We start from the raw sequence: 15,000 nt of genomic DNA, 5'->3' as shown, positions 1-15,000 counted from the left end.
GTCAATACGACAAGGGGGAGGTTCCCAGTGAGAGAGTCAATACGACCAGGGGGAAGGTTCCCAGTGGGAGAGAGTCAATACGACCAGGGGAAGGTTCCCAGTGAGAGAGAGTCAATACGACCAGGGGAAGGTTCCCAGTGAGAGAGAGTCAATACGACCAGGGGAAGGTTCCCAGTGAGAGAGAGTCAATACGACCGGGGGAAGGTTCCCAGTGAGAGAGAGTCAATACGACCAGGACAAGGTTCCCGGTGAGAGAGTCAATACGACCGGGGGAAGGTTCCCAGTGAGAGAGAGTCAATACGACCAGGACAAGGTTCCCGGTGAGAGAGAGTCAATACGACCGGGGGAAGGTTCCCAGTGAGTCAATACGGCCAGGGGAAGGTTCCCAGTGAGAGAGAGTCAATACGACCGGGGGAAGGTTCCCAGTGAGTCAATACGGCCAGGGGAAGGTTCCCAGTGAGTCAATACGGCCGGGGGAAGGTTCCCAGTGGGTCAATACGGCCGGGGGAAGGTTCCCAGTGGGTCAATACGGCCGGGGGAAAGTTCCCAGTGGGAGAGAGTCAATACGGCCGGGGGAAGGTTCCCAGTGGGAGAGAGTCAATACGACCAGGGGAAGGTTCCCGGTGAGTCAATACGGCCAGGGGAAGGTTCCCGGTGAGTCAATACGGCCAGGGGAAGGTTCCCAGTGAGTCAATACGGCCAGGGGAAGGTTCCCAGTGAGTCAATACGGCCAGGGGAAGGTTCCCAGTGAGTCAATACGGCCAGGGGAAGGTTCCCAGTGAGTCAATACGGCCAGGGGAAGGTTCCCAGTGAGTCAATACGGCCAGGGGAAGGTTCCCAGTGAGTCAATACGGCCAGGGGAAGGTTCCCAGTGAGTCAATGCGGCCAGGGGAAGGTTCCCAGTGAGTCAATGCGGCCAGGGGAAGGTTCCCAGTGAGAGAGTCAATACGACCAGGGGAAGGTTCCCAGTGAGAGAGTCAATACGACCAGGGGAAGGTTCCCAGTGAGAGAGTCAATACGACCAGGGGAAGGTTCCCAGTGAGAGAGTCAATACGACCAGGGGAAGGTTCCCAGTGAGTCAATACAACCAGGGGAAGGTTCCCAGTGAGAGAGTCAATAAACAGGCTGATGACCAGCCTCTATCAGATCCTCAGACTCCCCTGGTGAATTCAGGGAAGGAGAAAACACAAAATAACCAGAAAGTGTCTCGTTGTAATTGATCCTTAATAACCCCATTGTGTCAGCAGTGCACTGGTACTATTGGGGAGGAGGAGCATATTGGGGGAAACGAGAAAAACGGGTTTCTCCCCAAAAAAGGTCATTTAGAAAGGACAGAACAAGTTATTAAATCTTCTCTGTTGCCTTTCGACATATGCCATTTACCTCTGAACCAGCTGTGATAAATCACCTGTGTTTGTCTAAAGGGAAAGACAATAACAACATGCAAAACTACCACTCTATCTAATCCTCTAGGGTCCCAAGAAACAAAGAGATCTTCTGTTGAATCTGACAATTAATCTTAATGGTTGTACAGTCAATCTCAAATAAAACTGAAGGACCTCGGCGTTACTCTGGACCCTGATCTCTCTTTTGACGAACATATCAAGACTGTTTCAAGGACAGCTTTTTTTCCATCTACGTAACATTGCAAAAATCAGAAACTTTGTCCAAAAATATTGCAGAAAAATTAATCCATGCCTTTGTTACTTCTAGGTCAGACTACTGCAATGCTCTACTTTCTGGCTACCTGGATAAAGCACTAAATAAACTTCAGTTAGTGCTAAATACGGCTGCTAGAATCCTGACTAGAACCAAAAAATTTGATCATATTACTCCAGTGCTAGCCTCTCTACACTGGCTTCCTGTCAAAGCAAGGGCTGATTTCAAGGTTTTACTGCTAACCTACAAAGCATTACATGGGCTTGCTCCTACCTATCTCTCTGATTTGGTCCTGCCGTACATACCTACACGTACGCTACGGTCACAAGACGCAGGCCTCCTAATTGTCCCTAGAATTTCTAAGCAAACAGCTGGAGGCAGGGCTTTCTCCTATAGAGCTCCATTTTTATGGTCTCAACCTTTAAGTCTTTACTGAAGACTCATCTCTTCAGTGGGTCATATGATTGAGTGTAGTCTGGCCCAGGAGTGGGAAGGTGAACGGAAAGGCTCTGGAGCAACGAACCGCCCTTGCTGTCTCTGCCTGGCCGGTTCCCCTCTTTCCACTGGGATTCTCTGCCTCTATCCCTATCACAGGGGCTGAGTCACTGGCTTAATGGGGCTCTCTCATGCCGTCCCTGGAGGGGGTGCGTCACCTGAATGGGTTGATTCACTGTTGTGGTCATCCTGTCTGGGTTGGCCCCCCCCCTTGGGTTGTGCCGTGGTAGAGATCTTTCTGGGCTATACTCAGCCTTGTCTCAGGATGGTAAGTTGGTGGTTGAAGATGTCCCTCTAGTGGTGTGGGGGCTGTGCTTTGGCAAAGTGGGTGAGGTTATATCCTTCCTGTTTGGCCCTGTCCGGGGGTGTCCTCGGATGGGGCCACAGTGTCTCCTGACCCCTCCTGTCTCAGCCTCCAGTATTTATGCTGCAGTAGCTTGTGTTGGGGGGCTAGGGTCAGTTTGTTATATCTGGAGTACTTCTCCTGTCCTATTCGGTGTCCTGTGTGAATCTAAGTGTGCGTTCTCTAATTCTCTCCTTTCTTTCTCTCTCTCGGAGGACCTGAGCCCTAGGACCATGCCTCAGGACTACCTGACATGATGACTCCTTGCTGTCCCCAGTCCACCTGACTGTGCTGCTGCTCCAGTTTCAACTGTTCTGCCTTATTATTATTCGACCATGCTGGTCATTTATGAACATTTGAACATCTTGGCCATGTTCTGTTATAATTTCCACCCGGCACAGTCAGAAGAGGACTGGCCACCCCACATAGCCTGGTTCCTCTCTAGGTTGCTTCCTAGGTTTTGGCCTTTCTAGGGAGTTTTCCTAGCCACCGTGCTTCTACACCTGCATTGCTTGCTGTTTGGGGTTTTAGGCTGGGTTTCTGTACAGCACTTTGAGATATCAGCTGATGTACGAAGGGCTATATAAATAAATTTGATTTGATTTAAACAATATCGTGCGCGAAAATTCCAGGAGGCCGTTTGAGATACTAGAACAGTCACACCTTAGGTTATTCTAATGGAACAGTAACTGAATGCCCCGATGCCTGTGTGCTTTATATAGTAGGTCACCCATTCTAAAGGAACAGTAACTCCAATCAAAATCCAAATGTATTTATATAGCCCTTCGTAAGCAATGCAGGTGTAGAAGCATAACCGAATGGCTTGATGCCTGTGTGATTTAAATAGTAGGTTACCCATTCTAATGGAACAGTAACTGAATGCCTCGATGCCTAACTGCTTTATATTGTAGGTTACCCATTCTAATGGAACAGTAACTGAACGCCTCGATGCCTGTGTGCTTTATATAGTAGGTTACCCACTCTAATGGAACAGTAACTGAATGCCTTGATGCCTGCCTGCTTTATATAGTAGGTTACCCATTCTAAAGGAACAGTAACTGAATGCCTCGATGCCTGCCTGCTTTATATAGTAGGTTACCCATTCTAAAGGAACAGTAACTGAATGCCTTAATGCCTGCCTGCTTTATATATGAAGCCACGGCCTCATGACTCACTGTCTATAGAAGCAAAAAACAAATATGAATGGGGTGGTGTAGCCACTGAGTGCAAGTTATATTGTACATAACTGGTACGAGGACAGGGATATGTTGTGTGAGGGCTCCAGGGTTAGGGTAGTATCCTACCTGGTACGAGGACAGGGATATGTTGTGTGAGGGCTCCAGGGTTAGGGTAGTATCCTACCTGGTACGAGGACAGGGATATGTTGTGAGGGCTCCAGGGTTAGGGTAGTATCCTACCTGGTACGAGGACAGGGATATGTTGTGTGAGGGCTCCAGGGTTAGGGTAGTATCCTACCTGGTACGAGGACAGGGATATGTTGAGGGCTCCAGGGTTAGGGTCGTATCCTACCTGGTACGAGGACAGGGATATGTTGTGTGAGGGCTCCAGGCAGCACGTTGACCAGCTCCGTCAGCATGTTGAAGCAGCACTGTCTTGTTTTGACACTTTTCTCCTTCATCTGCTTATGCAGGGCCTTAACGATCATTGGCACCTGCAGCAGCACCCGGTGGGAGGGAGAAATATCAGACATACCACTGACTAATACACACTGACTAATACACACCACTGACTAATACACACCACTGACTAATACACACTGACTAATACACACTGACTAATACACACTGACTAATACACACTGACTAATACACACTGACTAATACACACTGACTAATACATACTACTCTGTGTGTGTGTGTATTAACATTGGTGTGATGAATTACTAGAGGTAACCAGGTAGTTCCCATTACTAGAGGTAACCAGGTAGTTCCCATTACTAGAGGTAACCAGGTAGTTCCCATTACTAGAGGTAACCAGGTAGTTCCCATTACTAGAGGTAACCAGGTAGTTCCCATTACTAGAGGTAACCAGGTAGTTCCCATTACTAGAGGTAACCAGGTAGTTCCCATTACTAGAGGTAACCAGGTAGTTCCCATTACTAGAGGTAACCAGGTAGTTCCCATTACTAGAGGTAACCAGGTAGTTCCCATTACTAGAGGTAACCAGGTAGTTCCCATTACTAGAGGTAACCAGGTAGTTCCCATTACTAGAGGTAACCAGGTAGTTCCCATTACTAGAGGTAACCAGGTAGTTCCCATTACTAGAGGTAACCAGGTAGTTCCCATTACTAGAGGTAACCAGGTAGTTCCCATTACTAGAGGTAACCAGGTAGTTCCCATTACTAGAGGTAACCAGGTAGTTCCCATTACTAGAGGTAACCAGGTAGTTCCCATTACTAGAGGTAACCAGGTAGTTCCCATTACTAGAGGTAACCAGGTAGTTCCCATTACTAGAGGTAACCAGGTAGTTCCCATTACTAGAGGTAACCAGGTAGTTCCCATTACTAGAGGTAACCAGGTAGTTCCCATTACTAGAGGTAACCAGGTAGTTCCCATTACTAGAGGTAACCAGGTAGTTCCCATTACTAGAGGTAACCAGGTAGTTCCCATTACTAGAGGTAACCAGGTAGTTCCCATTACTAGAGGTAACCAGGTAGTTCCCATTACTAGAGGTAACCAGGTAGTACCACTACTAGAGGTAACCAGGTAGTACCACTACTAGAGGTAACCAGGTAGTACCACTACTACAGGTAACCAGGTAGTACCACTACTACAGGTAACCAGGTAGTACCATTACTACAGGTAACCAGGTAGTACCATTACTACAGGTAACCAGGTAGTACCATTACTACAGGTAACCAGGTAGTACCATTACTACAGGTAACCAGGTAGTACCATTACTACAGGTAACCAGGTAGTACCATTACTACAGGTAACCAGGTAGTACCATTACTACAGGTAACCAGGTAGTACCATTACTACAGGTAACCAGGTAGTACCATTACTACAGGTAACCAGGTAGTACCATTACTACAGGTAAACAGGTATTTTTAAGACCAGGCTAGTAGGGAACGTGCCAAAACAGCCCAAAAATGTGTATTTTTTTAAATATCACACGGCACATATTTAGGATCCTTGGCTAAAAGAACATCACCCACCATTGGCTTGTAGAGCTTAAGGTCTGGGCGGTGCCTCTCGCTCTCTCTCTCTGTGTGTTTTACCTGGTTCTGCAGCATGGTGAGTGGAGTCTCTCCCTGTTCCATGGCATCTGGGTCACACAGCCAGCTCTGAGCAGGACGTGTCTGCTTCAGCAACGACAGGTAGGCATGGAACACGTCAGCCTTCACGTTCTCCTCCCGCTCCTACAATCAATACTTCAGTCAATACTTCAGTCAATACTTCAGTCAATACTTCAGTCAATACTTCAGTCAATACTTCAGTCAATACTTCAGTCAATACTTCAGTCAATACTTCAGTCAATACTTCAGTCAATACTTCAGTCAATACTTCAGTCAATACTTCAGTTCACGTTCTCCTCCCGCTCCTACAATCCACCAATCAATACATCAGCCTTCACGTTCTCCTCCCGCTCCTACAATCAATACATCAACCTTCACGTTCTCCTCCCGCTCCTACAATCAATACAGCCTTCACGTTCTCCTCCCGCTCCTACAATCAATACATCAGCCTTCACGTTCTCCTCCCGCTCCTAAAATCAATACATCAGCCTTCACGTTCTCCTCCCGCTCCTACAATCAATACATCAGCCTTCACGTTCTCCTCCCGCTTCTACAATCAATACATCAGCCTTCACGTTCTCCCCCCACTCCTACAATCAATATATCAGCCTTCACGTTCTCCTCCCGCTCCTACAATCAATACATCAGCCTTCACGTTCTCCTCCCGCTCCTACAATCAATACATCAGCCTTCACGTTCTCCTCCCGCTTCTACAATCAATACATCAGCCTTCACGTTCTCCTCCCGCTCCTAAAATCAATACATCAGCCTTCACGTTCTCCTCCCACTCCTACAATCAATACATCAGCCTTCACGTTCTCCTCACGCTCCTACAATCCACCAATCAACACATCAGCCTTCACGTTCTCCTCCCGCTCCTACAATCAATACATCAGTCAACACGTTCTCCTCCCACTCCTACTATCAATACATCAGCCTTCACGTTCTCCTCCCACTCCTACAATCCACCAATCAACACATCAGCCTTCACGTTCTCCTCCCGCTCCTACAATCAATACATCAGTCAACACGTTCTCCTCCCACTCCTACAATCAATACATCAGCCTTCACGTTCTCCTCCCGCTCCTACAATCCACCAATCAATACATCAGCCTTCACGTTCTCCTCCCGCTCCTACAATCAATACATCAGCCTTCACGTTCTCCTCCCGCTCCTACAATCCACCAATCAACACAGCCTTCACGTTCTCCTCCCGCTCCTACAATCAATACATCAGCCTTCACGTTCTCCTCCCGCTCCTACAATCCACCAAACACAGCCTTCACGTTCTCCTCCCGCTCCTACAATCAATACATCAGCCTTCACGTTCTCCTCCCGCTCCTACAATCCACCAATCAACACAGCCTTCACGTTCTCCTCCCGCTCCTACAATCAATACATCAGCCTTCACGTTCTCCTCCCGCTCCTACAATCCACCAATCAACACATCAGCCTTCACGTTCTCCTCCCGCTCCTACAATCCACCAATCAACACAGCCTTCACGTTCTCCTCCCGCTCCTACAATCAATACATCAGCCTTCACGTTCTCCTCCCGCTCCTACAATCCACCAATCAACACGTCAGCCTTCACGTTCTCGTCCCGCTCCTACAATCAATACATCAGCCTTCACATTCTCCTCCCGCTCCTACAATCAATACATCAGCCTTCACATTCTCCTCCCGCTCCTACAATCAATACACCAATCAATACATCAGCCTTCACATTCTCCTCCCGCTCCTACAATCAATACATCAGCCTTCACATTCTCCTCCCGCTCCTACAATCAATACACCAATCAATACATCAGCCTTCACATTCTCCTCCCGCTCCTACAATCAATCCACCAATCAATACATCAGCCTTCACGTTCTCCTCCCGCTTCTACAATCAATACATCAGCCTTCACGTTCTCCTCCCGCTCCTACAATCAATACATCAGCCTTCACGTTCTCCTCCCTCTTCTACAATCAATACATCAGTCTTCACGTTCTCCTCCCGCTCCTACAATCAATACATCAGCCTTCACGTTCTCCTCCCGCTCCTACAATCAATACATCAGTCAACACGTCAGCCTTCACGTTCTCCTCCCGCTCCTACAATCAATACATCAGCCTTCACGTTCTCCTCCCGCTCCTACAATCAATACATCAGCCTTCACGTTCTCCTCCCGCTCCTACAATCCACCAATCAACACAGCCTTCACGTTCTCCTCCCGCTCCTACAATCAATACATCAGCCTTCACGTTCTCCTCCCGCTCCTACAATCCACCAATCAACACATCAGCCTTCACGTTCTCCTCCCGCTCCTACAATCCACCAATCAACACAGCCTTCACGTTCTCCTCCCGCTCCTACAATCAATACATCAGCCTTCACGTTCTCCTCCCGCTCCTACAATCCACCAATCAACACGTCAGCCTTCACGTTCTCGTCCCGCTCCTACAATCAATACATCAGCCTTCACATTCTCCTCCCGCTCCTACAATCAATACATCAGCCTTCACATTCTCCTCCCGCTCCTACAATCAATACACCAATCAATACATCAGCCTTCACATTCTCCTCCCGCTCCTACAATCAATACATCAGCCTTCACATTCTCCTCCCGCTCCTACAATCAATACACCAATCAATACATCAGCCTTCACATTCTCCTCCCGCTCCTACAATCAATCCACCAATCAATACATCAGCCTTCACGTTCTCCTCCCGCTTCTACAATCAATACATCAGCCTTCACGTTCTCCTCCCGCTCCTACAATCAATACATCAGCCTTCACGTTCTCCTCCCTCTTCTACAATCAATACATCAGTCTTCACGTTCTCCTCCCGCTCCTACAATCAATACATCAGCCTTCACGTTCTCCTCCCGCTCCTACAATCAATACATCAGTCAACACGTCAGCCTTCACGTTCTCCTCCCGCTCCTACAATCAATACATCAGCCTTCACGTTCTCCTCCCGCTCCTACAATCAATACATCAGTCTTCACGTTCTCCTCCCGCTCCTACAATCAATACATCAGCCTTCACGTTCTCCTCCCGCTCCTACAATCAATACATCAGTCTTCACGTTCTCCTCCCGCTCCTACAATCAATACATCAGTCTTCACGTTCTCCTCCCGCTCCTACAATCAATACATCAGTCAACACGTTCTCCTCCCGCTCCTACAATCAATACATCAGTCAACACGTTCTCCTCCCGCTCCTACAATCAATACATCAGTCTTCACGTTCTCCTCCCGCTCCTACAATCAATACACCAGTCAATACATCAGTCAACACATCAGCCAATACATCAGCCAATCAAATTGTATTGATAAAAGCCCTTTTTGTGACAACTGTTGATATCAAAGTGCTTTTACTTGGTAGTAACCCGGCCTCGACTCGGAGAGCAAACAACACAAAACAGATGCCCAACGGCTCGGTAAAACTCCCTGGAAGATGTAGACCAAGAGGAGCACGGAGGTAGTGTGTGTGTGTGTGCGTGTGTGCCTTGAAGCGGGCGATGAGCGCGGGCGACACGGTCCGGTAGAACTCCGGCAGCATCTCGTGGCGTGTGCTGACCACGGCGTCCAGACACTTGGCGGCCGCACGGCGAACCTTCCAGCTCATGTCGTCGTCGTCGCTGTACTCGTCATCACTTCCTGTAAGAAGAAAAAAAAGGTCAGAGGTCAAAGGGTGGTGGGAATGTGAGGTTAGATAATAACTGCTGCTAGACTGTGTTAAGTATTAGAACGGATGACAATAGTTACATTAGCTGGTAGAAAACACCAACATCTCAAACACAGGTTACACACAGCACAGCTACTAGTCTAGAGAGACCACCTGACTAACACAGGTTACACACAGCACAGCTACTAGTCTAGAGAGACCCCCTGACTAACACAGGTTACACACAGCACAGCTACTAGTCTAGAGAGACCACCTGACTAACACAGGTTACACACAGCACAGCTACTAGTCTAGAGAGACCCCCTGACTAACACAGGTTACACACAGCACAGCTACTAGTCTAGAGAGACCCCCTGACTAACACAGGTTACACACAGCACAGCTACTAGTCTAGAGAGACCCCCTGACTAACACAGGTTACACACAGCACAGCTACTAGTCTAGAGAGACCACCTGACTAACACAGGTTACACACAGCACAGCTACTAGTCTAGAGCAACCACCCGACGACCACCTAGCGACCACCTGGTGACCACCTGACTACCACAAACAATACTGTCATCACATGGTTGTTCCAGGGCCTAACCTCAAATCCTTCCAATGAGATTTGACCTGTGAAGTTTGACAGAGATACACTCAATCATCACAGACTAGGAGGCTAGTCCCAACACTGTACTGCCCTGGGCCTGATGAGACCAGTCCCAACACTGTACTGCCCTGGGCCTGATGAGACCAGTCCCAACACTGTACTGCCCTGGGCCTGATGAGACCAGTCCCAACACTGTACTGCCCTATGCCTGATGAGACCAGTCCCAACACTGTGCTGTCCTGGGCCTGATGAGACCAGTCCCAACACTGTGCTGCCCTGGGCCTGATGAGACCAGTCCCAACACTGTACTGCCCTGGGCCTGATGAGACCAGTCCCAACACTGTACTGCCCTGGGCCTGATGAGACCAGTTCCAACACTGTGCTGCCCTGGGCCTGATGAGACCAGTCCCAACACTGTGCTGCCCCGGGCCTGATGAGACCAGTCCCAACACTGTGCTGCCCTGGGCCTGATGAGACTAGTCCCAACACTGTGCTGCCCTGGGCCTGATGAGACTAGTCCCAACACTGTGCTGCCCTGGGCCTGTTTACAAGCTAGCGACACACAGCCAGTCAGTCAGCACCATTCATTATTAAAGGAACCAGCCAATAGGAATAAGTAGGAATATGATTTATGGATGACTGGCAATCTGTGCTGAAGCTTAGTGCTGTAGAAGATACGAGCAACACTCCAGGCTCCAAAAAACACTCGTTGTTGTCAAGAGCCACTTTATAAATTAAATACTTCAGCATTCTGGGAGCGACAACCAGAGAGAGAGAGAGAGAGAGCATACACTACGGTTGGTGGAGAGACAACAACCAGAGAGAGAGAGCATACACTACGGTTGGTGGAGAGACACGACAACCAGAGAGAGAGAGAGCATACACTATGGTTGGTGGAGAGACACGACAACCAGAGAGAGAGAGAGCATACACTATGGTTGGTGGAGAGACACGACAACCAGAGAGAGAGTATACACTATGGTTGGTGGAGAGACACGACAACCAGAGAGAGAGCATACACTACGGTTGGTGGAGAGACACGACAACCAGAGAGAGAGCATACACTACGGTTGGTGGAGAGACACGACAACCAGAGAGAGAGAGAGCATACACTACGGTTGGTGGAGAGACACGACAACCAGAGAGAGAGCATACACTACGGTTGGTGGAGAGACACGACAACCAGAGAGAGAGAGAGAGCATACACTACGGTTGGTGGAGAGACACGACAACCAGAGAGAGAGCATACACTACGGTTGGTGGAGAGACACGACAACCAGAGAGAGAGCATACACTACGGTTGGTGGAGAGACACGACAACCAGAGAGAGAGCATACACTACGGTTGGTGGAGAGACACGACAACCAGAGAGAGAGCATACACTACGGTTGGTGGAGAGACACGACAACCAGAGAGAGAGAGAGAGCATACACTACGGTTGGTGGAGAGACACGACAACCAGAGAGAGAGCATACACTATGGTTGGTGGAGAGACACGACAACCAGAGAGAGAGCATACACTACGGTTGGTGGAGAGACACGACAACCAGAGAGAGAGCATACACTACGGTTGGTGGAGAGACACGACAACCAGAGAGAGAGCATACACTACGGTTGGTGGAGAGACACGACAACCAGAGAGAGAGAGAGAGCATACACTACGGTTGGTGGAGAGACACGACAACCAGAGAGAGAGAGAGCATACACTACGGTTGGTGGAGAGACACGACAACCAGAGAGAGAGAGAGAGAGCATACACTATGGTTGGTGGAGAGACACGACAACCAGAGAGAGAGAGAGAGCATACACTACGGTTGGTGGAGAGACACGACAACCAGAGAGAGAGAGCATACACTACGGTTGGTGGAGAGACACGACAACCAGAGAGAGAGAGAGAGAGCATACACTACGGTTGGTGGAGAGACACGACAACCAGAGAGAGAGAGAGAGCATACACTACGGTTGGTGGAGAGACACGACAACCAGAGAGAGAGAGAGAGCATACACTATGGTTGGTGGAGAGACACGACAACCAGAGAGAGAGCATACACTACGGTTGGTGGAGAGACACGACAACCAGAGAGAGAGAGAGAGAGCATACACTACGGTTGGTGGAGAGACACGACAACCAGAGAGAGAGAGAGAGCATACACTATGGTTGGTGGAGAGACACGACAACCAGAGAGAGAGCATACACTACGGTTGGTGGAGAGACACGACAACCAGAGAGAGAGCATACACTATGGTTGGTGGAGAGACACGACACCCAGAGAGAGAGAGCATACACTATGGTTGGTGGAGAGACACGACACCCAGAGAGAGAGAGAGCATACACTACGGTTGGTGGAGAGACACGACAACCAGAGAGAGAGAGAGCATACACTACGGTTGGTGGAGAGACACGACAACCAGAGAGAGAGAGCATACACTATGGTTGGTGGAGAGACACGACAACCAGAGAGAGAGAGCATACACTATGGTTGGTGGAGAGACACGACACCCAGAGAGAGAGAGAGCATACACTACGGTTGGTGGAGAGACACGACAACCAGAGAGAGAGCATACACTACGGTTGGTGGAGAGACACGACAACCAGAGAGAGAGCATACACTACGGTTGGTGGAGAGACACGACAACCAGAGAGAGAGAGAGAGAGCATACACTACGGTTGGTGGAGAGACACGACAACCAGAGAGAGAGCATACACTACGGTTGGTGGAGAGACACGACAACCAGAGAGAGAGAGAGAGCATACACTACGGTTGGTGGAGAGACACGACAACCAGAGAGAGAGCATACACTATGGTTGGTGGAGAGACACGACAACCAGAGAGAGAGCATACACTACGGTTGGTGGAGAGACACGACAACCAGAGAGAGAGCATACACTATGGTTGGTGGAGAGACACGACAACCAGAGAGAGAGCATACACTACGGTTGGTGGAGAGACACGACAACCAGAGAGAGAGAGAGAGCATACACTACGGTTGGTGGAGAGACACGACAACCAGAGAGAGAGCATACACTACGGTTGGTGGAGAGACACGACAACCAGAGAGAGAGCATACACTACGGTTGGTGGAGAGACACGACAACCAGAGAGAGAGCATACACTATGGTTGGTGGAGAGACACGACAACCAGAGAGAGAGCATACACTACGGTTGGTGGAGAGACACGACAACCAGAGAGAGAGCATACACTACGGTTGGTGGAGAGACACGACAACCAGAGAGAGAGCATACACTACGGTTGGTGGAGAGACACGACAACCAGAGAGAGAGAGAAGAGCATACACTACGGTTGGTGGAGAGACACGACAACCAGAGAGAGAGAGAGAGCATACACTACGGTTGGTGGAGAGACACGACAACCAGAGAGAGAGAGAGAGCATACACTACGGTTGGTGGAGAGACACGACAACCAGAGAGAGAGAGAGAGAGCATACACTACGGTTGGTGGAGAGACACGACAACCAGAGAGAGAGAGAGCATACACTACGGTTGGTGGAGAGACACGACAACCAGAGAGAGAGAGAGAGCATACACTATGGTTGGTGGAGAGACACGACAACCAGAGAGAGAGAGAGAGCATACACTACGGTTGGTGGAGAGACACGACAACCAGAGAGAGAGAGAGAGCATACACTACGGTTGGTGGAGAGACACGACAACCAGAGAGAGAGAGAGAGAGCATACACTACGGTTGGTGGAGAGACACGACAACCAGAGAGAGAGAGAGAGCATACACTACGGTTGGTGGAGAGACACGACAACCAGAGAGAGAGAGAGAGCATACACTATGGTTGGTGGAGAGACACGACAACCAGAGAGAGAGAGAGAGCATACACTACGGTTGGTGGAGAGACACGACAACCAGAGAGAGAGAGAGAGCATACACTACGGTTGGTGGAGAGACACGACAACCAGAGAGAGAGAGAGAGCATACACTACGGTTGGTGGAGAGACACGACAACCAGAGAGAGAGAGAGAGTATACACTACGGTTGGTGGAGAGACACGACAACCAGAGAGAGAGAGAGCATACACTATGGTTGGTGGAGAGACACGACAACCAGAGAGTGTGTGAGTCAGGGACAGAGAGGAGGAAGGGGACAGAGAGGAGGGAGAGGAGGAAGGGGACAGAGAGGAGGAAGGGGACAGAGAGGAGGAAGGGGACAGAGAGGAGGGAGAGGAGGAAGGGGACAGAGAGGAGAGAGAGGAGAGGAGAGACATGACAACCAGAGAGTGTGTGAGTCAGGAAAGAGAGGAGGAAGGGGACAGAGAGGAGGAAGGGGACAGAGAGGAGGGAGGGGACAGAGAGGAGGAAGGGGACAGAGGGGAGGAAGGGGACAGAGGGGAGGAAGGGGACAGAGGGGAGGAAGGGGACAGAGGGGAGGAAGGGGACAGAGGGGAGGAAGGGGACAGAGGGGAGGAAGGGGACAGAGGGGAGGAAGGGGACAGAGGGGAGGAAGGGGACAGAGAGGAGGGAGAGGAGGAAGGGGACAGAGAGGAGGGAGAGGAGGAAGAGGACAGAGAGGAGGAAGGGGAGGAAGAGGACAGAGAGGAGGAAGGGGAGGAAGAGGACAGAGAGGAGGGAGAGGAGGAAGAGGACAGAGAGGAGGAAGGGGAGGAAGAGGACAGAGAGGAGGAAGGGGAGGAAGAGGACAGAGAGGAGGAAGGGGAGGAAGAGGACAGAGAGGAGGAAGGGGAGGAAGGGGACAGAGAGAAGGAAAAGGAGGAAGGCGACAGAGAGGAGGAAGGCGACAGAGAGGAGGAAGGGGACAGAGAGAAGGAAAAGGAGGAAGGCGACAGAGAGGAGGAAGGCGACAGAGAGGAGGAAGGGGAGGAAGGCGACAGAGAGGAGGAAGGGGAGGAAGGCGACAGAGAGGAGGAAGGGGAGGAAGGCGACAGAGAGGAGGAAGGGGAGGAAGGCGACAGAGAGGAGGAAGGGGAGGAAGGCGACAGAGAGGAGGAAGGG

At 49.9% G+C, this 15,000-nt stretch overlaps 1 pseudogene; it reads right to left on the bottom strand.

Annotated features, from left to right (window-relative positions):
* Positions 1-15,000, bottom strand: part of LOC124018546 — an 83,201-nt pseudogene that overhangs the window by 15,057 nt on the left and 53,144 nt on the right.

This window comes from Oncorhynchus gorbuscha, unplaced genomic scaffold (assembly GCF_021184085.1).
Source record: "Oncorhynchus gorbuscha isolate QuinsamMale2020 ecotype Even-year unplaced genomic scaffold, OgorEven_v1.0 Un_scaffold_542, whole genome shotgun sequence".
Classification (NCBI taxonomy): Eukaryota; Metazoa; Chordata; class Actinopteri; order Salmoniformes; family Salmonidae; genus Oncorhynchus; species Oncorhynchus gorbuscha.
The sequence above is the reverse complement of the archived record's forward strand: the minus strand, read 5'-3'. Positions and strand labels throughout refer to the sequence as shown.